The sequence below is a fragment of the Podarcis pityusensis genome (assembly GCF_964106645.2).
Source record: "Podarcis pityusensis genome assembly, chromosome: 3".
Classification (NCBI taxonomy): domain Eukaryota; kingdom Metazoa; phylum Chordata; class Lepidosauria; order Squamata; family Lacertidae; genus Podarcis; species Podarcis pityusensis.
In genome coordinates this window covers 84,427,953-84,450,902 of record NC_138026.1, presented here as the reverse complement: position 1 = coordinate 84,450,902, position 22,950 = coordinate 84,427,953, and the positions used below count along the sequence as shown (strand labels likewise).

The following is a 22,950-nucleotide window of genomic DNA, read 5'->3' as shown; positions in this document are numbered from 1 at the left end:
AAAGGAAGCCACCAATTATTAGTCAATCTATCTGTTCTCTACACTGACTGGCAGTAAGCTCCCGTGGGCATGCACACTTCTTCAGAAAGCTTATACCAAGAACAAACTTAGTTGGTCTCTAAGGTGCTACTGGACAATTTTTTAATTTTTATTTATTTATTTTGATTGCCTCAGACCAACACAGCTGCCTACCTGACTGGCAGTGGTTCTTCAGGGTTTCAGGCAGAATTGTAGACAGTCCTGTTTGGAGGTGCTGAGGTCCTTTTTGCATGCACTTGGATTAGCAATGTGTTTATTTTCAGGTGTATACACCACCCGGACTTCCTGGAGCCAAGAATACCCTACAGAGCACATTTTGCCCACCCCAATGTTGCTTACCTACAACTGCTGCAATCCCTGCTGGAACATGTAGTTCAGCACCTGATAGAACATTTCCATCGGGTCGTTCCCTCCACCCTGCTACAAAGAGCTCCCTTGCAGCCTTGCATCCCTATAGCGGCCAGGCTAGTGCTATACAGCTTTGGAAATACAGCTCAGTGTTTAGCTCCCGCATTGTCCTTGAGCCCAGCCATCGCCACACAACTCTGTTCCGTCATCTGTACTCTTGAAACAAAAATGACCTATACTTAGTGACGAACGTGGAAAGGAAACGACATGGTTGCTCACCTTGAACTTCAAGGATAGTGAGGGCTAAATAAATCAAGAAAGCAGCCTAATGCATTGTTCAATGAAACGACAGCCTCGTGATGCAGTTGCAGGGGATTTCCCCAATCTTTTGCAGTGAGTCCTGTATGTCCAATCTTTTGCAGTGAGTCCTGTATGTTCCAGAAACCTGAGCCATAGACTTTTAAGCAGTGGAAGGAAAACACTTCTGTTAGATGTCAGCCCAGGACTGGAACAATTCTGGTCACCCATAAATAACCTGAGCAAGGTAATGGGAGGAGCATCTAGGAGCCTGATCCTTTACACAGTGCACACAACTTAGTCCAATGGGCTTTGGACTGCCTGACTCTGCAAAGGATCAGGCTGGGTTGGGTTTTCCCCACCTCCTGTGGCATTTTAGGAAGCAAAAGGTTCCTCTTGAGTTATGGAGATTCGCAAATAAAGGCAGCTAGGGGGAAATGGGACATTTGAGAAGTCTGCCACAAAGGAAAATTGGGGAAGAGAGTGTTGGGAAAGGGTAGGAAAAGATGATTTGGCCATGTTCCAGAAAGGGGCACATTTGAAGGGGAAAGAGGTTTAAAGGGAGGCGGTAGGGCATGAAACATCAGGGAGTGGAGGACGGAGGTGGTGGGGGTAGGGGAGGTAAGGAGAGCCATGTTTTCCCTGGGCTTTAGGTTTATTATCATGTCCAGCTGCGCTTGCCAGATGCCGCTTATTGCTGCGTGCACACACACGTGTGCCAGTGGTTAATTAAAATGTGGGCGTGCCAGGACCTGAGCCTGCCTAGCAACTGCCCATACAGGACAGTTTGCCAAGGGGTTTCGCCTGCATATGTGGTTGCCAGGCACATGCACAGCAAATTCACACCAAGGAAGAACTGCTGTTTTTTAAGTTTAACGGGGCAGGTGCGTTTCAAAAGGCCTTCAAAAGAGTGACGTGCTTTATGGATGATCTTGTTTGTGGAGGGGCTCTAGGCCACTGCTGGAGGACCTGCTTTGCAGGGTGAATGTCCCAGGATCAGTCCCCAAAAGGGAGCAGAGAGGCTCCCTGCCTGAAACCCTGGACTGTCGGTGTTGACTGAGTTAGGCCAATGGTCTGACTTGCAAGCTTCCTTCTTCCCCTCTAGACCCCCATCCTCTGAGCTGCAGTTAGAGTTGGAAGAGACCACAAGGATCATCTGGTTCAACCCTCTGCAAATGCAGGAATCTTTTGCCCAATGTGTGTCCCGAGCCCACAATCCTGAGATGCTCCACCAACCAAGCTATCCCAGTGATACCATGCCAGTGATCTGCTCGCTGGGCTGTGTGACTCTCCATCATGCATACAACTGAAAAACACACATTTGCCATCAAGTGGTTAAACCACAGAGCCTAGGACTTGCAGATCAGAAGGTCGGCGGTTTGAATCCCTGCAATGGGGTGAGCTCCCGTTGCTCTGCCCCAGCTCCTGCCAACCTAGCAATTCGAAAGCATGTCAAAGTGCAAGTAGATAAATAGGTACCGCTCCGGCGGGAAGGGAAACGGCGTTTCCATGCGCTGCTCTGGTTCTCCAGAAGCAGCTTAGTCATGCTGGCCACATCACCTGGAAGCTGTACGCCGGCTCCCTTGGCCAATAAAGTGAGATGAGCGCTGCAACCCCAGAGTCGGCCACCACTGGACCTAATGGTCAGGGGTCCCTTTACCTTTACCTTAAGGTGTGAAGTAACCCTAAAGCAGAGGCAGTAATTTAAGGGCATGGCACTCTGTACCATGCTGGTCAGGGGTCACCGGAAATCTCTGCACATTGTCAATCCAAGGGGGTTAAGGAAGTGTAAAGCAGTTTGCAGGCTCAAATGAAACCCTGGAGGGCAGGTGAGTTTGAGATCAGCGGACACTCCTCAATCCCAAGCCCCACAACCCTGATGATGGCCCAGAGAAGAAAATCGGAGACTGTACTCAGCTGTGAAGCTCACTGGGTGGCCTTGATCCAGTCAAGGCATCTCCGTTTAACCTACCTCAAAGGGTTGTTGTGAGGATAAAATGTAAGGGAATAAAACTGTGAGCACCACCTTGGGCTCCTTGGAGGAGACAAGTGAAAGAAAAGAAAAGAAATGAAATAAATTCAGCACCCACGCCCCCTTTTGCAGTTCTTCCTAGCAGCTAAAAGGTGAGACGCAAGCGGCTGCTGGCTTCTTCCTTCCCATCCTCTCCGGAGATGAAGCCGTGTCGCGGAGCTTCGCCTTGTCCAAAACTAGGTGGCAGTGGCTGCTCAGTTTTTATGAATGAAGCGGCGTCGGGCTGGGGGTGGGGAGGCGACTTGCGCGTGAGGCTGCTCCCCCCATTCTTGCTCCGTCGCCGGCTGGAGGGGGGAGGGGTGTGTGGCGAAGGAGGGAGGCGAGGCGGCCCCTCCCCCTCGTATTAGCATAAGGGCGGGGGAGGTTTACATGTCATTCTGCACGTTGCCTTTCAGCGATCCAGGCGCTTAACCAACCGGCCTTGGCAGCCGCCCAGCGAGTCAGCTGCTTCCGAGCGGCGAAGGAGGCTGGGCTGGACTGAGCGCGGAGCCCCGGCGCCGGTTTTAAGGTGTCCCCGCACCCGGGCCAGCCGCGTCATGGCACGGAGGGACCCCGGCCCAAAGAGGCCGCCGTGGGGCAAGGGTGCACCGGCAGCCCAGCCAGCAGCCCAGGACGGACATTTTTTTATATAAAATTAAAAATAGCAAAAGTACAGTATCTCTCTCTAACGCCCCCCTCATTTCTGTATTTTCTCATCACAACCTAGCAGGATTCTGCTTCCTTCTTGTGTGAAATCCTGCTCTTTGGGGGGTGGGGGAGAAAAGAAAAGAAGCGAAGCAGTGATCTCTCTACAACATCAACCTGTCAGCGTGATGATTGAATATTTTCAGCAAGGGCTGCGAATCTGTCTTGCCAGCCTTTGACTGATAAGCAATTATCACGTCCTCCTCCGCCTTTTTAGCAGCCTTGTGACAGCTGGAGATTCAACAGGTGAAGCTTTCCCCGAGCAGCAGAAAGCTATGAATGTTGAATGTCTGCCTGTTCCATGTCTGCTAAAGAAAGTGGAGGGCTTTCTGGGGCCAAAATGTGGCATCCTTATTCACCCCCCCCCCATAGCAGCTCTGCAGAGTGTCCAGCCCAGCAGAAGGGGGAACCTGTGACCCTCCAGAGATTGGTGGACTGCAACTCCCAGCAGGACTGAGAATTGGCCATGCTGGCTGGGACCGATGGGAGTTGGAGTCCCGCAACAGCCGGCAGGCCATAGGTTAGGCCTTCTCCCTTATACTGAGGGGCTTTTTAAAAAAATAAAAAAATGAGTGCAATGATCTTCACTAGGGATGAGGATCTCAGTTCCCCTTGTGGCTTTCAAGGATCTGTCACTGCCTTATGCCTGCTCTGGATCTGACCCTTCCTTTCACGAAGCGTTTGTGTGTAGTATCCTCTGCACAGACACATCTTCAGAATCACTTAACACTGATCAATTACCACTTAACATAAACTAGTCATTGTTTGGTACGTGCAGTTCATGGGCAGTTAAAGGATGGTTTCCCTTGCCTCTTCTTAAATGCACCTTTATGGATTTAGTGCATATTAGTGGCTGTGTGAGTAGGGAACCACCGCAAGTTTTTATGTATTTTAAAAATGCAGTTGATAACAGAGAGCTAGAAGAATCAGGAACTACAATAAAAACAAATAAGCTGCAATAGCAGGTGAATGACAAAAGCAAACCAAACACCTGGAGATGTTTGCTTGGAACTTACTTTCAAGTAAATACATAAAACCCTATCCCAGGCCTGGCAATGCCTATACTGCTTGGTCATATCTACCAAATGGAAGGTGGCAGGATCCCCAAGGACGTGTCTCTACAAGGAGCTGGTTTCAGGCACCAGACCTGTTGGCAGACCAATTCTGTGTTGCAAATATGTCTGCAAACATGACAGGAAGGCTGGCAACGTTAACCCCAGTGTGTGGGAATTGCCATGTGGGAATCCCTTGCAGACGACCATAGTACCTGGAGACAGGCAGGCAGGTTGTGTATCTACAGCAGCGGCAAGAGGAGGAATGACTGTTGGGAGGAGCACAGAGAGAATAAATGCTGTGAGAGCCAGTGTGGTGTAGTGGTTGAGAGCAGTAGACTCGCATCCCCACTCCTCCACATGCAGCTGCTGGGTGACCTTGGGCTAGTCACACTTCTCTGAAGTCTCTCAGCCTCACTCACCTCACAGAGTGTGAGGGAGGAAGGGAAAGGAGATTGTTAGCCACTTTGAGACTCCTTCGGGATATCAAATCCAAACTCGTCTTCTTCTATGGTGTATCTGCAACAGCACAAACGGATGCCTTCATCCGCCCCAGCTGCAGCAAAACATGTCTCTCTCTTATTGGTCTTTACAGCCACAGCAGGCGCTGTAACTCTTCAACAGTTTGACTTCGCTCCCAAAGGTGCACCCTTCCACTGTCTCTCAAGACAGGTGGATGCCAACCACATTGAAAGCCAAGAAAAAAGGACCCAATCCAGGGAGAGAGTTCTATTATCTTGGCACCGCTGTCAAGGAAGCTCTGCCAAACATCCCAGTCAGCCAAGTCTCTGAAGGCAGAATGACACACAGCAAGGCCTTCAGTGATGAATGCACTCAATAGGTAGACTTAGAGGACAGGAGACCGTCTTGCATGTGACCTGTTCCTATAGCTAGATGATCAGTTAATCAGGAACAATGGAGTGAAATAACTTACATGCACCCTGATTCCAGCATTATGAAAGAGCCTCTTCTGACAGTAGATTTGGGCTGCCACCCAACATGTTGATCATTTCAGTGATTATAATCCCACCTCTCTGCATCTGTGGGCACCATTTATTTAGGCACTCAGATGTCTAGCATATGCATGTGCACTGACCGATTAACTTTTATCTTTTTTGTGATTAAAAAAAACTCCAAAGGCTTCTAAAACTTTAAAGGGAATGAAGTATGTACATACAGCTGGCATTTGAAAAGAAGGGAATTTGTGGCATCACGTAACTCCTGTTGCAGTGGAGAGATCAGGGTTCCTGGACAGCTTTATCAGTCTTCTGACACCAAGCATGCCTCAGTCTTGAGACTAAAGCTGCTTCCAGATGCCTTGATTATTGAGCATTCATCCTGATTTTTTTGTGGGGAGGTCAGGGGAGATTGCGTCAAGCAAATATTGTCCCACAATTTCCCCATACTGTTCCCTGTCACTTTCCTTATTGCAAGATGACTGGGGTTGGGGGGGGGGAGTGGGTTAGTAAAGTGGTACCTCGGGTTACAGATGCCTCAGGTTACAGATGCTTCAGGTTACAGACTCCACTAACCAAGAAATAGTACCTCAGGTTAAGAACTTTGCTTCAGGATGAGAACTGAAATCACAGGGCGGTGGCGCAGCAGCAATGGGAGGCCCCATTAGCTAAAGTGGTACTTCAGGTTAAGAACAGTATCAGGTTAAGAATGGACTTCCATAACGAATTAAGTTCTTAACCTGAGGTACCACTGTAGTGCAAGAAGTCCAAATCAACATTAACTGTGCGACTTGAATTTGTCCATATGTCATTAAATCCCACCTGAAAAGAGCAACAGTCTGAACAAGAAATGCCCTGATGTAACCATTCCACCATTAACAGAGTTGGGGAGTGACCTTATTTATTGCTGCTAATAATTGATCTGGAATTTTAAACAAGTGCAAAAGTGCTTTACAATCTGTATTGTGTCTCTGCTCACTGTAACTGTTCCCCTTTTATGGATGGGGAGCTGAGGCCAAGAGATTTGCTCACTACCGCAAAACAAACTCATGCCACAAAGTTTTCCTAGGTCCGCTCCATCTACTCCACCATGCTGGCTCTGGAAAGCTGATTTTCAAATTCTCCACTTTCGTTTGCTATGCTCTTAGTACTAAAATGGCCAGTTATCACCTTTCCCAACAAGCTGTAAATCTCCAGTCACTGGTTTCCCACTAATTCAGTTCACAGGGCCATGCAGGAGTAATAAAACCTGCACAGAAGACATCTGGCTGACTTGGCCGTTTTGCACTGGGCGTTTGGTTTTCCTTGTCTGCTGGGTGGTCCATGGCAGGAAGATTCTGCAGAGAACAAAGCTCCTGAAGCAGCAGCAGCAGCAGCAGCAGCAGCAGCAGCAGCAGCGAGCTTGTTTCTTGGTAGAACACTTTGTAGTTGAGATGCAGCATCCAGGCTTGTGCTGTGATGATGGCCGAAGAATGCTCTTGCTAAATATGGTGATTCTGTTTCAAGTGTCACTGGTAGGAGTCTTCCTGGGCTTGAAGGGCCCTAGCTCACTTGTAGAGCATCTGCTATCCAAGCAGAAGGTCCAGGCTCAATCGCTGGCATCCCAGGTAGGGCTGGGAAAAACACCTGTCTGACACCCTGGAGAATCACTTCCAGCCAGTGAAGACAACACTGAGCTATATGGTCTGACTCAGTGGAAGGGACCTTCTTATGTTGCTAACCCTTCTCAAGTGTGTTAGAACGAGTGATTCAAATACACAATTTCTGCCCTCTGAGGCAGGGCAGGTGAGGTAACCTATGTTCAAACCACATGTCCACCACACCTAGACTATTTGTGTCTACATCCTTGGAAGAAACCAGAGAATCTGATGCCCCCAGAGGGATTGCTCTCCTATTTATCCCTTTTTCACTTAGAGATCAGCAGCTCCCCATTTCCCAGCCTGGATTAAGAGATATCACAACAATCCTCCACAATGCTTTCCGAACACCACAAAAAAGACTCCCAGAAGACAAATCCATGTCTGTCTCACTCCCAGGCACTCGGAAATGTTCTTTCATGACACAGAGACAATGTTCCCAGAGAGCCTCTCAGACTTGCTGCGGGGCAAAACTAATCTTTTCCCAAGTGGTGGTGAAAGCAGTCAGTTGTGGCATGGGCAACCTCACGCTCTTCAGAAGTTCAGAGCAGAAAGGAAATGTGTAAAATCAACAATTGGCATTTTAGTTGCAAGTGCTGTTCCTTTAATCTTTTCTACAGCCCTCTAAAGAAAGTGAAAATGGTTGTTCCCATTTTCAAGATTGGAAGACTGAGGCTGCAAGGGAGAGACTTTCCTGTGACCACATGGTGAGTTGGTGGCAGAGATGAGATTTAAACTGGAGTTTTCCTTATTTGCCGTTCAGTCTGTGCAGGGCTACACTAGCTCACCTGCTTTTGCTGCCACTACAATGATACCCCCACATTGCAGCACTGTTTCCCTTAGGGGCAAATGCCATCTATTAACATCTGTAGAAAATTTATGTATGAACATATGTATGTAGTCAGGGACATTCCTGTGATGGTACTGGGACCACAGTTCTTTGTAGGAGCAGATTCTACCATTTCTCTTTACACTGTCTCATGTTGCCTGTATGGTAACAAGCAGAGGACTGTCCTTCAAGTCAACTTGTAAATGGGCTTCTTAGGTGGGATGGGATACTTTTGGGCTAGGCTGGAACATAATTGATACTGACCCAATGGAAGCTTCTGTCCCTGGACAATACGTGTGTGTGTGTGTGTGTGTGTGTGTGTGTGAAGCCTTCCCCTGTGTTATGGTCCCAATCAGCACCCTGCTTCCCTGCTGCCTATTTTGGGCAAAAGATGTCAGGAACTAGCAGCAACATCCACACCTAAACAGTACAGTGGTACCTCGGGTTACATATGCTTCAGGTTACATACGCTTCAGGTTACAGACTCCGCTAACCCAGAAATAGTACCTCGGGTTAAGAACTTTGCTTCAGGATGAGAACAGAAATCGTGCTCCAGTGGCACGGCAGCAGGAGGCCCCATTAGCTAAAGTGGTACCTCAGGTTAAGAACAGTTTCAGGTTAAGAACGGACCTCCAGAACGAATTAAGTACTTAACCCGAGGTACCACTGTACATTTAAATCACACGGCTCCCCGCAAAGAATCTTGGGGATTGTAGTTTATCCCTCAGAGACCTATGTAGTTTGGCCCAAAGTTTCCTTTTTGGAGGGATTTTATTTTAATGGAGGTGCATTCAGTGATGTGAAGCCCTGCCTAAAGTGAGTTCTCGCCACCTCAGCGAGAACTTGTAAGTTGCTTTGGGTCACTTTCGTGAGGAAAGTGGCTAATTCGTAACTCCTCCTCCTAAGTGCTTTCAGCAGGTCTCCCCTCTCTTATTCATGTGTTGTTTGCAGTGTCAATTTCTTTAAAACTTGTGCAAGTTGGAATGACCATCTGATGAGACAGGCTAAATTCACAGTCTCTCGTTACCTCGGAAAGGGCGACTTCCGTGTGCCCTCTGCCAAAAGCCTGACAGACTCATGTGATCTGAGTGCCTTAGGACAGAGGGAACAGGGATGATGTCCCAGCAGGTAGAATTGTTGCTCAGAGCAAGAGCCAGATGGATATAAGGAGCCACCTTAAGAGAGAGGGGGGGGGGGGAATTCCAGCAGACCATCCATATGACCAAAGAGACACTCACAGCAAAATGTTTCATCTACCATATTCCATAGCCAAGGCAACCTTAACAAAGAACATTTCCCTTCAGACTTTTCTGTGCTGCAGCTGGGTCTGAAGATTTTCTCCCTCCCTTCTCTCTTTTTATAATAATTATGTCATTATTCCACCCCCCTTTTCATTCAGAGAAAAGAGAGGAGAGGTGATGCCAATGCAAAAGAATGGGCATTTAAACAGAACTAGATTGAACAAGCAGTGTGTGCCCAGAACAAGAAGTCTTTTTACATTGCATATGAACTTATACATGGCTCCATTCAGCATATTCCCCCCGGTTTGAGCTCGACGCAGAGAATCAGGCATTCACAGCCCTGGGACTTACATCACTGACATTTCCACATTTTCATACTCAGCCTTCCCTGAGTTTTAGTTAAAAGAATCTAAAACACAGCTGTGAAAACATCAGCTGATTTGTTACAGGCAAAGGATATTCCATTTTTAATTGTTTAAAATTTGATTATCGTTGAATATTCCTAGGACACGGGTATATATGATATGTATGCATGCATGTGCATTTTCCAGAACAATCTGGCTTTGTTGCCACCACCTCACAGCTCGCTCGCTCTCCCTCTGAATGAAAAAAATGGAAAGCAATTATGGCATTCTTAGGAAGCCAACCCTTCATTGCACTGATGGTTGTCGAAAGACGTGCACCAGATCTGTGTCCATATCACCTGTGTGCGTGATATCTACCTGTGTGTACCCCAAATAGCCGCTGTCCTACTCCATAAGTTCATATCCCATTAAAGATTCTGCAAAAGCATGAGGGACATTACAGTGGTACCTCGGGTTACATACGCTTCAGGTTACAGACTCCACTAACCCAGAAATAGTACCTTAGGTTAAGAACTTTGCTTCAGGATGAGAACAGAAATCGTGCTCCAGTGGCGTGGCGGCAGCAGGAGGCCCCGTTAGCTAAAGTGGTGCTTCAGGTTAAGAACAGTTTCAGGTTAAGAACGGACCTCCAGAACAAATTAAGTACTTAACCCGAGGTACCACTGTATTGTGAAGCCCCTAATGCAATTAGATTAGAGGACAAGATCCTTCTTAAGCATGAAGCCAAGCGGGTGCAGTCAGATGAATTCACGTTGCTCCGGATAGCAGGACTAGAACAAATGGGAGGACACTGCAGGGAAATGGGATTTGGCCAAATATTAAGAGAACATTCCTAACAGTAGAAACTGAGTACCTTGGGAAGTGAGGGCTCTCCTTCCCTGAAGCATTTGAGCAGAAACTGGGCAGTCTTCTGTTAGGGATGCTGTCGTTTCATCCTAGATCCTGCACTGAACAGGAGTTTGGACTAGATGGTCTCCGGTGTACCTCCCAGATGTGTGATAGAAATCAATCTCGAGGCAAAGCACATCAGACAAAAACAAAAATATGTATGAGGAACGGAAAGACACAACAGTGTCACAGTATGGAGAGAAAACTTAACACCGATCACTCCCGCTTGCAACCAAACTTCAGCCTGCCAAGGTAGCAAGCCGCAGCTCCTGGCACTGTTCTGCCTTACATTGCAAATCAAGAATTGCTTTGTTGCAAAGTTCTGCTTCTTTTTCAAAGTAGCCACTTCAGGTGACAATTCTGGGAGCCCTCTATGTAGCAACAGAGAGCTGGAGAAATATTAATTACGGTAGGCTTCTTGAAGAGGAAAAGGGATTCTCCCACAATTAGCATGCGAAGTGAATTAGCATTCTTTCCATTAGAAGCAAAGGGTTGTCTTAAACCAATCTTCTTGTCCCCATCCATGCCAGGCAAAACCACATTCTTTCATCCAGGAAGCCTAAGATTATACAAGATTAGGTTTTTCTTGATCTCCCTTTCCATACTGATTGAATTGTTCCCCCTCGCGCTTTCCACCAAATCCTGTTTCATGACATCACAGGCGGTTCCCATGGAAATAAGGATAAGGTCATTATTTATTTATTGTAGGTTAATAATAATAATAATAATAATAATAATAATAATAATAATGCAGCCCTTCAATTGCCATCCCCAGTTTACAAGAAAGAATAAAACAATTCATGTGTAAATGCAAACAAAACATAAAATGAAAAGGCCACACAATCACAAAAGCAGCAAAGAACAGCCAGCAAGGTTAAAATCATATCTGAAAAGCTTGGGAAATAAAAAGGCATTTGCCTGGAACCAAAATCTCCTCACTGATTTCAACAGGTCTTAAAAGTGCTTACTGTTGTTGCTTAGATTAACAACCTTTAGATATTACTGCTAGTGTTAATGCTTAAGCAAAGCCCCCCCCCCCATACAGTCCTTTCCTGTTATTGTAATCTGTAGCCTAGACTATATACATGCTGTTACCAAATACCTTGAATGCCCCACCTGCATTAGATCAATGACAGCATCATAGATGGGTGATTCTCCCAGGATGAATGGAGGCAACTTGTCCCAGAAGTCCCTTTGTCTAGTCTAGGGGCAAGGAACCTCAGTTCCAGGGGTGAAATGTCTGCGTGACCCTCAGGACTTTGCCCAGGCCACACCCCTCCTCAGGCTCAAGGTTACATATTTGCTCCACCCACTTTTTGTTGGTGGCAAAGGAAAAAATAGGTATATAGAGGATGAATTCCTGGAAGCTATGATCCAAGTTTGGGGCAAGCACCCCCACAGAACCACAAAATATGCAGTAAAGTGTGGAAATATAGGCTGTTAGATCTTTAAATGTGCCCTTGTGGGTTCCGAAAGCTCCTCTCTTTCCATGGCATAGAAAAAGAGCACACGTTTGGTAAGTTTAAAAAATGGTTTACTTACAAACTCTCCAAAGGTCAGATTCATGTGCTTTTCCATACAGCATTCAGAAAGGTTGCACAGGCAGTAAAACTTGGTTTAGTTGCAAAGTGGTGATAGTTCCTAAAATTATTGGTATAGGAACTCAAGAACCATTTGGTCTGAGCCTGGAGCTGAACTTCTAAAGTGAACTGGACGGGAGCAAAAGCTTGATCGCCTAGTCCTTTCTAAGGTGAGCTAAGCCTGGCAGCACAGCTTACTCTATGGTCTTAACCCCATCATGCATTAATTAGACTGAAGCAGGTTGGTTATATGAGGCTAGCTATCCCACACTTTTTGCCTCTGGTCCTGCCCACCCTGGCATGTGCCCTCTTCCCCCAGGAGTTGCCTATGAGGGAATGCAGCTCATGGGCAGCCCGTATCCTTGTTCCAGCCCTTTCCTTGTCCTCCTAACTTTTAGCGGATGTCTGTTGTCCTCTTTTTTCAGTTTCTGTGAATGATGAACACAAGCACACAGGCAGAAATATCCCTGCCATCTTCACCTTAAAGGGTTCATCCAATGCCTGTCTATGTCCCCTCTCATACAATTATGTGCTTTTGGAGAGATTTCCAGGATCACATATTTAGAACTCAGCCCCAGAGAAAGACAGAGCATCTGCTGCAGTTTTACCACTGACAAACCTGTCTCAATTTCTGAAGAAAAAGAATCTCCCTTCTCAGATACACATTTGCAGCTCAGCAGGGTTTAACTTTTTTGTGCCATTTCTCCCCTAATCAACCCTCAACCTGCCCCATGAGCACTGGCGGGGTGGTATAACTTTGCTATCCTAGCCTGGAATCTTGATTAGCGAAAGTTTAGAAGGACTGGGAAGCCTAATTTTTAGAAGTTTTATCTTCTAGGCCAGTGCTTTCCAAACTGCATCCAGGAAAACTTTATCAGGGGCTTCTTCTTAAGAAGACTGGTAAAGGTAAAGGACCCCTGACAGTTAAGTCCAGTCGCAGACGACTCTGGGGTTGTGGAGCTCATCTCGCTTTTAAAGGCCAAGGGATCCGGCGTTTGTCCGCAGACAGTTTTTCCAGGTCATGTGGCCAGCATGACTAAGCTGCTTCTGGCGCAACGGAACACTGAAACCAGAGTAATAGCAGATAAACTTCACTGCAAGACTGTGTGGCCAATGTTTACCACCTTCCTCTGCAATTTTGCTGTAACAAGAAAATATTGGGCATGATAAATGAGGATATGGTCTTATTTCACATGGAAATAGATGTGAAATGGAAATAGATATAGCTGAATAGATATAGCTTGAGCTCAGTGTGAACTCTTGCACATGCCCCCAATTTTTTTAAAAAGTGCACAGGGGTTCCTTGATGGACAGGTCAATATGGAATGGGTTCCCTGAAGGTAGGAAGTCATAAAACTAGCCTCCAATTTTCCAAATCAAACTGACAGTGCAACATAAGGCATGACGGAACATAGGATGCCAGTACAATGGTACCTCGGGTTACAGACGCTTCAGGTTACAGATGCTTCAGGTTACAGACTCCACTAACCCAGAAACAGTACCTCAGGTTAAGAACTTTGCTTCAGGATGAGAACAGAAAGCGTGCGACGGCGGCACGGCGGCAGCAGGAGGCCCCATTAGCTAAAGTGGTGCTTCAGGTTAAGAACAGTTTCAGGTTAAGAACGGACCTCCGGAACGAATTAAGTACTTAACCTGAGGTACCACTGTAATCATATGGTCACACTGGTGCCCTGAATCTCTGAGCAGTGAGAGGTTTCAGGGGTTCAGCACTACTTGGGTTTGGTTTCTTTTCAAATAAGGTCCTTGGGGGTTTAGTGGTGTTTTGCAACATTTTTATTTATTATCAGGCTGTGCATTGTTGGAGGTACAGTACAGCATAAATTATTCCAACAGCAAGTCTCCTCTTGCCACATCGGGTCCTCCAGGACAACAGTCAGCATCTCCAATATTCTTTTTATAGAGCCAAAACTCAGGTCCCTTATTCTCTTCCATATCTGACTCAGTCTGCCTCAAAACTGCCAGCCTGTTCTCCAGAGATACTGCTTACAGCAGGGGTCAGCAAACTTTTTCAGCCGTGGGCTGGTCCACCGTCCCTCAGACCTTGTGGGGGGGCCGGACTATATTTTGAAAAATAATAATAATGAACGAATCCCTATGCCCCACAAATAACTCAGTGATGCATTTTAAATAAAAGGACACATTCTACTCATGTAAAAACACGCCGATTCCTGGACCATCCGCAGGCTGGATTGAGAAGGCAACTGGACCGCATCTGGCCCCTGGGCCTTAGGTTGCCTACCCCTGGTTTATAGCATCCCCAACTGGGAAGGAAAAGGCATAACCCTTTTCATATATTACCTCAGTCATTCCTAAGGCCAGCTGTTGAGAGCCATTGGCCTAGTATCCAGAATAGAGGCCTCATATATTAGGCCTGGGCCTTCTCTTGTGCAGCTATGATCTGATGCTTTGCATTTTTGAGCCAGTGTGCATCACCAGATTTTTATATTTTTGCTAGAAGTAGAAACTGGCGATTACATTTTTTCAACATATATTAGTCTTGGTTTCCTTGTGAAGATGGAAATACATTGCCTTGTTCTGAGCCATTATCAAAAACAATAAGAGAATCTTAGTATATATAAAATATACAGAGGCACATTGTTTTTTGTCCATCTGTAAAAATCATGATTTCTCCGAAAGGCTAACTAGTCTCCTTGGCAAGAGCATTTTCCAGTACAGCGTAATTGCAATATAGATTCTTGAATTTTGTCAGGTCCACGAGCTGAAAATATTTAGCTGGGCATTCTCCAAGCTATTTGTATTTCCTTGTACATTCAAGTAAAAACCTCATGGCTGGTGATATCTTAGTGTTACTAATATGAAAAAAATGTCTTTGCAGCATCTTTGCTATTAAAAAGCTATTCTTTTGCCACAATAAGCCAAAGCATTTTGAACATCAGAAACATTCCAGGATTTTTTTTTTTTTTTTACTGTAATGGATGTTTAGTTCCTCCTTGGTTTGTTGCTTAGAATGTGGAATGTTGCTCTCTTTGAAGTCAATGGACCAGCACTGATTTGCACATGATAAAGATCTGGCCCCCAAATCTGTACCCATCTAGGGTAATTGAGCTAGGTTAAACCAATCTAGGATTGTGAATATGAAGATCCTACATTTTAGAAAGCTCATTTCTCAAATGATTGCACCAGAATTTGGATACATGCAAAGGTGTATCTAGGCCCCCTTATCGCCCTTGACAAGGAGCTGTATTGGCGCCTCTGAAGTTGGGGGACCAGAAACTCAGAAAGTTTGCTTTTGGTTGACTTTTGCACTCCACCAGTTTCTTCCTTTGCAACCATCAGGTTTGGGTCTGCTCTGTTCCGCCTCCCCTCTTCCTCTGCTGGTCTCCCTGCCTGCCTGGTTCAGCTCACTGCTTTCGCTTCTGCCTACTTCCTCCCTCCCTTCCACCCCCCCCCACTGGAACTCTTGCCAACTCTTTCCCTCTTTCTTCCCTCCAAGCCCTGCTGGGTGCTCAGCTCACACTTTTAATAGCATCACTGGCCAGCTGAGGAGGGGGCCCTGCAGGGCTGCTGCGATAGCCCATGCCAGCAACCAGATTCCTCCACCGAGGTGCCCAGATGAGCCTGCTCAGTTTGCCCGGCCACCCAAAGCACTGGAGGAGTGGCCTGGGGAGCATATGGGCAGGTGGGTGGGTTCCTAGCCACTCTAAGCCAGAGGTGTGATTTTTGGGCCGCCGCCCCCTGCCTGTGCCCTTGGCTGGGGCCAACTCCTAGGTATACCTTTGGATATGTTACGGTTTACTAACACTAGTCTCCCCCCCCCCAAAATTTTGCTAACTTTGTATGCCCAAAGCATGTTCCCAATTCTGTCGCCCCCCGCACCTTAGCACTAAGGAACCAGGAAGAAGATTATTTGTGGCATTTCCTTCCTTTACTTGCCTTCTTCCTCAGATATCAAGTCAGTGGTTCTAGGGTAGATAGCTATACAGAGTTTAGTGTCAGTTTTCAGGCTTTTACAGCAGTGTTTAATCATTCACCACAATACAAAGAGTTGCATTTATTCTTGCTTTTGTCTTCACAGATGGGGTTTTGGTCCTGGTCATATTGGGGGAACTCATTGCCCCAAAGGAATGTAAAATTTCTAATACTTCCACAACGAATTTACTGGAGGAAGGGGGAACTACTTCTATGCAAGAAGCAATAATTCCAGAGGGGACACTCTGGAGATAAAGTTCAGACCTAAGTCTTTATACCTTCACATGTGGGTGGATGGGATTCAGTTATATTCCAGTGTCTTGATGTACAAGGGAACAGCTTGAAAAGAGAAAATGAAATCAGAGCATCAACTTGGCTTACACTGGAGTCCATTGAATTCAAGACTAACTTTTGCTCCAGACCTTTTGTGTGACTTGGAACAAGCTCTTAAGTATCCATCTTCCTTGGCTCTCCATTCTGTTAATAAAGAAAATATTCATGTAGGTGAATGAGGAAAGTTATGGTAGAAGACTAAGGTCCAACATACACATCCCTTTGGTTTCCTAAGGAGGCTTCCATAAATGCTGTACTTCCATAAAGTTTTCCATATTAAAGTGCTCTACCAAAAAAGAAAAGAAAAAAGAAATTAAGTGTATGACATAATCTGTTGTGTATATAGCAGATTCATTCTCATGGCATGGAGATACAGTAGTTCTATGGATGCACAAGGTGTACTCTAGGATCTATGCAAAGCCATGGCAGACTACTGTTATCTGCAGGCTCATCTTTTCTGGTGGGAAGTGGCTATCGAACCATATGCACAAAGAATTATTCAGCACTCGGCTACAAAGCCCTTCAGTGGGCTGAAATACAGCTCAACAAAATGTGGCTTGAGTCTGAGCACGCAGGCTGCTTCACTAGGAAGACAGCAGAGATCGGGTATATGAGAGATATCAGGCTAGATAGAAAATAATTATCCACTTTTTCCAATGGACAGTGCATTGGTCCATAGTCTGCTTCAACAATGGGAACCTGTGGCCCTTCAGATACTAAACTACGTTCCCACAATCCCTGATTGACCACCCTAGATGGGGTTGATGGGAACTAAAGTCCAACAACATCTGGAGGACCACAGAATCTCCATCCCTAGTCTACAGTACAGAGAAGTATAGATTTGTAACAATACATAAATTGCCTTTTTGATTGATGAAGCAAGTAAACGTTATCTGAGAGTACACCAGGTGAACTGGTCTTCTGGGTCATGTAGATCTCTGTAGGCTCACTCACTACCAAGGCTACTGCCAACTCTCAGACAACCAGATTACCATTTGCAAATTCAAACTGGGTTGACTTCTTCTTTTGGCTCATTTTTTAATATATATATAAAAGATCAAAAGCACTTCATGTGATTCAACACCCCAAACTTCCCAGCAATGCTCAGTCATCTGGTGATGCTTCTAGGTCTAAAACTATTTTTTGAGATCTAGACGCACGAGTCATGAGCCATAATAACTGGCCTTCTTCCATCTGCTCCATTTGGTATCAATTTGTGCCTGGAAAAGAGCATTTCCAGCTCCCAGCTGTGCATGCCTGCCTGCCAGGGCAGTTCTGATTAGATTTGCAGCTGTGCTTAACTTTCCTCTGCTTGCATTAGACTCTTGTTCTAGGGCTGAAGGGAAAGGGGGAGGGTGCAAAGATACAAAGGCCTGTAAGGGAGGAGCAATTCCTAATGGGAGGAGTGCGCTTTATCTTAACCACTATTATTTCCCTCTTGGAAGTATTATTTCTATGTCATTCTTCTCATCTCGTCTTTGCTAATTGCTAGCTGGGGATAGATAGCTTTGTTGGGAACCCTTCTTCACACCAACAATGATTCTTTGCTCATCTAGACATTAGGTTGTTGTCCAGAACTTTGTAACACTGCAGAAAAGCCTGATTTATCAGCCTTCGCATTATAATATTGGGCTTCTCCTTGGAATATGGCAGATATTTCATCACATTCCTGGATTGTTTTTGGTTACACACTGAGATATATGAAATGTCAAGTAATTGTTTTTAACAGAGAAGCTGAATATAACGCTAGGTCCTTATAAATCAGCTATTGTAGGAAATACAGACTTTCTTGCACAGTCATGAGAAGTAGTAATACAGAGGTTTGGAATTACCTCGGAGGGAAATCTCAGCAAGAAGATAGCAGATTGAAGAAAAACGAAAGTGGACAGTTCTGCTGCTAGTTTAAAGTGATTCAGGGACTGGCAAGGCACACTATAATAGCTTCTTAGTTAGCCACCACTGTTATAGTTAACATAATATAGTCCTCCTTGTTGGGTAGACTTCTTGATTGAAGGAAGGATGCTGCTGATTGGTGAGACCTTATTCAGGCAACCAACAGGAATCAATATTTGACTATTTTGGCTTCACATAATCTCTCATTCATCCAGTTTGAGCCTTCATCCAGCCTTTGAGTGCACCATGAACCTGTTGCTGGCACACAATGATTTGACATCAGAGTCAGCTGAAGGCAATTGGAAGAGGTAAGTTAATTTCCCATTTGGTAACTCTGAAAGGTAATGGTAGATCCCTAACAATGGACTGTAGGGTAACCATTGCTCCATGTTACTCTGCTATTGCTGTGTCTCATGTAAAATTATATTGTGTATGTGTGAAGGACACCAAGAGAGGTTGTATTGTCATATTAGTCCCATGAAATACAGAAGTTTTAATTAGGTAAAATGGAAAGGCCTCTAAATGTCTTGTCTGAATACTTGATGTAGTTTAGAATACAGCTACTAGGCTGCCAGCTGGGACTAGCCCTAGGAATCATATACCAGTTTTGAAACAGCACTAGCGGCTGATGAATTTACTGTAAGTGGGTGGCAACTGCAGAGGGCTTTTTCATCTGTGGCTCTGCAGCTGAGAAAAGCTCTTCCCAAGGAGGCTCAACTGGTTCCTACTCATTTCTTTTTGTGCCAGATTAAGATCTTTGCATTATCACAGGCCTTTAAAAACACTGCTTTGAGTTGTTTTGGCCAACTCTGCCAACTCTGGTATGCTATGGTTCTTGATTTAATGGGTTTTTAAAAACTTACATCAGTTTTATGCTTGCACTTGCTGTCCTGGGAATGTGCAGCTAATATACCTATTCTTGATATTTATCATTACTTTTTACATGATTGCAGAACTGACAAGACACGTGTTGATCCCATTTATAATGGATTTCTGTATGAATAGCCACAGTCCAAGTGACTGCCAAATTTTATCTTAAGGTAAGGCAACGAAGGTCTGAATCAGCAGCTTCCTTTTCATTTTTGCATGATGAGTTTTGTACGATTCAGAGGTCTGAGTATGTAAGTCAGAGAGAAAAATGAAGGCAATACCATCCTCTCAGCTAAATGCAGCACTGGGCTGTGCACCAGCAGCACGACTGGGATTTCCCTTTTTCAGTACTGCCAACAAACATCTACCCACCTTCTAAGAGCTGGCACATGCCTTGGTAACTGCTCTGGAGGGGACCATAGGAAGCTGATTATTGGTCCTTCTAGTATAGATATGGGGAACCTTTGGCCCTCCAGATGTTGCTGAACAAGCATGGCCAAGGATGATGGAAGGTGTAGTTCTGCAACATCTGGAGGGCCAAAGGTTTCCCACCCCGGGTATTCATCGTTATTGTTAACAATGACTGGCAACAGCTCTCCTCTCCAGAGTTTCAGTCAGGACACTTTCCATGCCCTCAACAACGATGAATTTGCAGTATCCTTCCTTAAGCTTATAGAGATATCACTAGCAATCCAGAGAATGGGAGTGAATAGCAGAGAATTAAGTCTGCCTGCTTAAAAATAAGAGTACAATGCACTCTTAAAACTTACTAACACCACTTTTACTGGACACTTTTGGAAGACACAGTATGGGGCCAGAAAATGGACAGTTGGTCTGACCAAATATTAATCCTTAATTAATTGTTATAAAACCATTAATATCCTGACTTTTGGCCCTAAAAAGAGTAACTCCCAATGCAACTTTCACTTATAATTAAAATATTGACCAATACGGCCATCAAAAACAAGCAGAACACATTTACAATGATCAATGTAGCAGAGAAAAATTCAGCACAACTCAAATACGTAGTAAAATAAAATGGTTTTGACAGAATGTCTAAGTCATAATCTGGCTTTGCTTGCTCTTTCCACAGAATTTCAAATTGTTAAACTATGAGATGTTTTCTAGAAGTTACCTTGTGCTCCTTTTAAATAGCTGTTATGAATGCAGATTGTATTGACACATCCTGGGAAGAAAGAAAGGACACACACGCACAAACATTTGATTAACCCTAAGTCAACATTATGATCCAAGAATCTGATTTTGCTTTTGCAATAAATTCAGGAAATAAACAATTTTATTGAATCCACTGATATCAAGAAAAAATGAACCATCACAAGCAAAATCAGGAATTTGTCCCAAAGATCAGGGTCACAGCAGGACAGCTCAGCACATTTCCAGGAAATGGCTGGTATAGAGATTAGTACCTTAGCAGCAGTGAGCTGCAGATATAATGGGAATGGGGGGGTTAGAGATCTGGTGCTGTATTTCAGAAGATTATAATTAAAGATTGCAAGGGCAGGTCCAAGGCTTTTCACGACAAATCTCTGCCCCCGCCGAGCTCTGAAATTTCTTATAGGTTTTACAAGCCAGACAAAAGTTATGTGATTCTGGTGGCACTTTCCTAATCTCCCTTGCTGTCCACCCTCACAAGTGGAGAAGCATTTAGCAATAAGGAATAAATTTTAGTTCCTGGACATGCTAAAACCACAGACTCTTGGAGAAATGCATACATGTCTCCTTTCAAACTGAGCCACTATTTATTCCTCAAGACCAAGAGACACTTTCCACACAGTAAAGCAGCTCCTTGTGATCTTTTCAGCTTCCTTGCAGCAGCTTGCTCTGTCCCGCCCCCCACTGTATTAATGAAATTATGTCAGCTTGGGAAGTAGGACTTTTACATGTACTGTAACCATTACCTCTCTTTCCCTCTTCACCATTTCCCCACATAACTGTTTATCAGTTGCACTGCATCTCATTTCCACAGCTGCCGTTGCCTTGAGCTATACACAGGTGGATGTGTGCTTTTCCTACATGCTCAAAAAATGATTCCACCCAAATGATGTTTACACTTGATTTTAGCCAAAAGGCCAAGAAGCCAAAATAATTTTTACGAGCGAATGCATTATTCCTGATTAGAATTACATCATTCTAATATGGGAATCACATGGTTGCCATATGAGATGATGAAAGGCTAATCAGCAAGGATGTTTCCCTTTAACCTTTCTTTTGGAGTTATATTGGGAGAGCACACAAACACACACCACAAAGTGTTGACACCTCTGAAACAGAGGTGTAGTGAAAACGATTTGCTGAAGGAAGGGCCACTTCACACTTACTGCATTGTCTATACTGAAAGCACTTGTATATAAAAAGTGTACATTTATCACTGTGAATAAGCACTGGGGAGCTGAGGCCACAATTATGTCCCCCTGGTGCTTATTCCCCAGTGTTTAAGAATACGTGCCTGCTAGTCTTACTTTATTCCCCAAACACAACTGTGTCAAGTGTGAAGTGGCTGAGGCAGGACTTGACCTGCAGTATATAGTGGTATACTACGTATATATGTGTTGACATAACCTGGTACAAGAGCAGCTCTTGGCTTATTTTATCTGGTGACTGGTCAGAGGGCAATAGACTGGCATATTACACGGAGTCATTCTGTGCCATAAATTTCTTGGAAAGCAAAACTAGAACTGATGCGGGAGATCCTAAACAAGAACTCTGGAGCTTTTTAAAACGGGCAACCACAGTGGGAGTGAGGATCACAGGAGGGGAGAATGGGGCCTGCATGCTTTGCCAATAGCACCATAGTGGGGATTTCAAGAAGGCAAAGCACAAGGTTTAGCTATACTTCCGCAGGTGCCATGGTTACAGCCCAAATAGAGCGCCCCCCCTTCCCTATGGCCGTTATTCGCATTAAACACACACACACACACACATACATATATTGGATCTCCAGCAGCCAGTGTGTTCATTGTTCCACACCCCATAATCTAGCCCCTGCCTATACAGGCCAAGATGCCTCGTCCCCGATACCCTGTTCTGGAAAAAGTTCATACTCTACGCAGCGCCCTGTTCCTTCGCTTCCAGACAGCGCGCGCGCACAGCCGCGGGGTCACCTCCCGAAGCCTGACAGACGGGGAGCGACGGGAGATTCATCCCAGATCTCTCGACTGCTTGGCGCGGTCTGTTTCTTAGGAGCACAGCGGGTGTGTTGGAAGCCCGCCCCCCCCCCCGGTAGCTGTCAACTTTTCCCTTTTCTTGCGAGGAATCCTATTCGGAATAAGGGAATTTCCCTTAAAAAAAGGAAAACGTTGACAGCTATGCGCCCCCCCCCCCAATCTATGGTGTGTTTCTTTGACGAGCTAATGGCAACATGTGCAGTTGGGGAGATGAAGGAACAAAAATACGGTCTCTGAGTGCGCGCGCGCAGGTTCTCTGGACGAGTTGCCACAGGTACCAGAGACCTGGGGGGGGGGGGCAAGCGTGATAACAAAGGCATGTTTCGCCTGCGCCCCCAACTCCTTCTCCTCGCTCATTATAATGTAGGAGAAACCGGGCAGAAACGTGTTTCACAACACGAGCGCCACAAAACGTCTATATGCCAAAAGAAACGAAATCCCGCAGGAGACCTCCTCGCAAGCCGGCGTTATCTTTCCGGCATGGGCGGGAGCGCCTTCGCCACCTGCCTCCTGACACACACACACACACTCTCTCAATCCACCGCCCCCTTCCCCCCGCCCGCCGCCTTTGTAAATCCGGCTCGCGCGAAGCTAGCGGCACCTTTCCCAGAGCAGCTGCTTCCCGCGCGCGCGCGCCCGGCCCCTCCTCTTCCCGCCCACCTGGGAGACGGACAGACTCCCTCTCTCCTCGCCTCCGCCGGCTGCTGGTGCGGACTCGCGACTCTGCACGTAGCGAATGGAGGCGGGCTCCTCCTCCTCCTCCGGCGCGC

General features: G+C 45.7%; 2 long non-coding RNA genes across 2 annotated transcripts in view; one reads left to right on the top strand and one right to left on the bottom strand.

Moving 5' to 3' along the window:
• Positions 1–16,136, top strand: part of LOC308474241 — a 25,452-nt gene extending 9,316 nt beyond the window's left edge. The window contains exon 3 of the long non-coding RNA XR_013984605.1: positions 16,006–16,136. This is a non-coding gene — a long non-coding RNA (uncharacterized lncRNA). The remainder of the gene's footprint in view (positions 1–16,005) is intronic.
• Positions 13,728–22,950, bottom strand: LOC308474224. Its single transcript, XR_013984575.1, has 2 exons — positions 22,841–22,950; positions 13,728–16,518 (listed from the first exon to the last, which is right to left on the bottom strand). It is a non-coding gene; the product is annotated as an uncharacterized lncRNA (long non-coding RNA).